General features: G+C 40.3%; 1 pseudogene; it reads left to right on the top strand.

The window, feature by feature from the left end:
- Window positions 1-573: 573 nt before the first annotated feature.
- LOC132434787 (serpin B6 pseudogene) lies at window positions 574-1,895 on the top strand (annotated as a pseudogene).
- The last annotated feature ends 1,209 nt before the right edge of the window (window positions 1,896-3,104 follow it).

Here is a 3,104-nt window from a genome sequence, read left to right as displayed (position 1 = left end):
TGGCAAGACTGAGGACAGAAAGAGGGAAGGGAAGAGAAGGTATGTTCCCACACTCATAAACACACCAAAATGAGAAAGAATTACTAATTACATAAGCTAAAGAAGATAAAGAATAGTGAGAAAAATTTAGGGACAACTCAGGTGAAAAAAGTTGAACTTGGTGCAAGGAAAAATTAGAAAATCTTAATTGTTTCATAATAAAGACTGAGTAAAGAGGCAAATTTTTCTAAAAAAAATTCAAACCTAGGTAGCTTTATGTAGCAAATGTTAACAAAAATTTAATACTACACATTCTATTCTAAAGCACAGATTGAGGAAATCTCCACACTTCACTTGAAGAAGATAGCATAGACCTAATATTAAACTGGGAAAAGAAGGAGCCAAGAAAAAATAATTATGTTTTAGTATAAATAATTATACTATACACAGTGGAAATAATTATATTTTAGGTCAAATAAGATTGTAATAGTAGAAAACACTTGTTAGAAAAAATATATAAATGTAGGAAAATGAAAATTCATCATATGCCAACTTTGTGTGTGTGTATGAATTACTTATTTAAGTCTTTGGTTCATGTCTTCTGAACACCTGGGTGAAGACAACTCGAAAAATGTGTTTTTCTCACCCATAAGCATCCCCTCTGCCCTGGCCATGGTCTTCATGGGGGCAAAGGGAAACACTGTGGCCCAGATGTCCCAGGCACTTTCTCTAAGCAAAAGCAGCAGTGGAGGTGGAGACGTCCACCAGGGTTTCCAGAACCTTCTCACCGAAGTTAACAGGACCAGCATATAGTACTTGCTCCGAACCGTCAACAGGCTCTTTGGAGAGAAGACTTATGGTTTCCTCCCATCTTTCAAAGATTCCTGCCGCAAATTCTACCAAGCAGAGACGGAAGAGCTGGACTTTATCAGTGCTGCGGAGGAATCCAGGAAACACATAAACACCTGGGTAGCCCAAAGGACAGAAGGAAAAATTACAGACCTGCTGTCTCCAAATACAGTGGACCCCATGACCTGTCTGGTTCTCGTGAACGCCATCTACTTCAAAGGAAACTGGAAGAATCAGTTTAACAAACAGCACACCAAGGAAAGTCTGTTCAAAGTCAGCAAGAATGTGGAGAAGGCTGTGCAAATGATCTTCAAGAAATCCACCTTTAAAATGAACTACATTGGAGAGATATTCACGAAGATTCTGGTGCTTCCCTACATCGGCAGGGAGCTCAATATGATCATCATGCTTCCCAATGAAAACACCGATTTGAAAACAGTGGAAAAGGACCTTGCTTATGAGAAATTCATCGAGTGGACGAGGCCGGACCTGATAGAGGAGGAGGTGGAGGTGTCCCTGCCCAGGTTTAAGCTGGGGAAGAGCTACGGCATGGAGGGTGTCCTCCGCACCCTGGGTGTGACCGACGCCTTCGAGGACACCAGGGCGGATTTCTCAGCCATGTCGGCCCAGAGGGACCTGCGCCTGTCCCAGGTCATCCACAAGACCTTTGTGGAGGTCGACGAGGAGGGCACAGAGGCGGCCACGGCCTCCGCCGCAGTCCTGATGTTGCGCTGCACCAGAATCACCCCCAGGTTCCGAGCCGAACACCCTTTCCTCCTCTTTTTTTTTTTTTTTTTTTTTGCGGTATGTGGGCCTCTCACTGTTGTGGCCTCTCCCATTGCAGAGAACAGGTTCCGGACGTACAGGTTCAGCAGCCATGGCTCACGGGCCCAGCCGCTCCGCGGCATGTGGTATCTTCCCGGACCGGGGCACGAACCCATGTCCCTGCCTCAGCAGGCGGACTCTCAACCACGGCGCCACCCGGGAAGCCCAACCTTTTCTTCATCTTTATCCAGCACAGCAAGACCAGCGGGCTTCTCTTCTGCGGCCGGCTCAGCTCCCCATAAAGAGGCGGCAGCTGCAGGCAGCCCCGCTGGGCCCTACTGGCCCACTTTCCCCGGTACTCCGTGACGTGCCTGTGACCCAAATTGGCCTTGGCGACAGTCCAGAAATAAAGGGTCTGATCGAGAAAAAAAAAAAAGAAAATTCACTATTCTCGTGAAATAGTGGTTATCTATTTCAGATATATTTTGCAGATATCTTCTCCACTCTTGGCTTTTCATAACCTTAATGGTGTTCTTAATTAAAGAGAAGTTCTTAATTTTGATGTAGTTTGATAAAGTAATTTAGTTTTCTCTAATGTGTAATTCCATAGTTTCTTTTATGATTGTCCTACTTAAGGAACCATCTCCTAGTCTAAGTTTATTAAGATAATTCTCTAAAAGCTTCATAATTTTTATTTTATATTCAGAATAATTTTTACCTATTATATTTAGACCTACGACACATCTGGAACTTTTATGCTGTATGAAGTGAGGTATGGATGCTCAAGATCAATATGAAGTGAGGTATGGATGCTCAATATCAAGATCATGTTTCTATATGGACAAGCACCCATTCCCGAAAAGTGTACCCTTACCTTGCAGCAAAAGTTTCATATTTATTATAATTAGGTGAATGCTTCTGTGTCAGTCTGTTTTCTCTATTATTTTCACTCTTTTGTATTAATACATCATTTCTTAAACCAAAATACACAGATAATGTGTGATCCTATTCAACATTCTCTTGGTCATTTTGTTCCATTTCATTACCATATAAATACTGAAGCAGTTTTCTTTTTTCCAGCTTTATTGAGGTTTAATTGACAAAAATTATATGTAAGTTGTACAACTTGATGTTTTGATATATGTATACCTTGTGAAATAATCACCATAATCAAGCAAATTATATCCATCACTTCACATAGTTACCATTTTGTTTTTTCAAAAATTTTAATTGAGATATAATTAACATATAACTTACCAGTTTCAGATGTACAACATAATGATTTGATATTTGTATAAGTTGCAAAATGATTACTACAATATTTAACATCTGTAACCTCACATGGTTACATATTTTTACTCATGATGAAAACTTTTAAAATCTACTTTCTTAGCAAGTTTCAAATATGCAATACTTGAATAATAATACTTGCAATAATATAGTATTATTAATGATAGCCACCTTTCTATGCATTGCACCCCCATGACTTACAACTGGAAGTTTATACCTTT

The sequence above is a fragment of the Delphinus delphis genome, chromosome 12, assembly GCF_949987515.2.
Source record: "Delphinus delphis chromosome 12, mDelDel1.2, whole genome shotgun sequence".
Taxonomy (NCBI): Eukaryota; Metazoa; Chordata; class Mammalia; order Artiodactyla; family Delphinidae; genus Delphinus; species Delphinus delphis.
The sequence above is the reverse complement of the archived record's forward strand: the minus strand, read 5'-3'. Positions and strand labels throughout refer to the sequence as shown.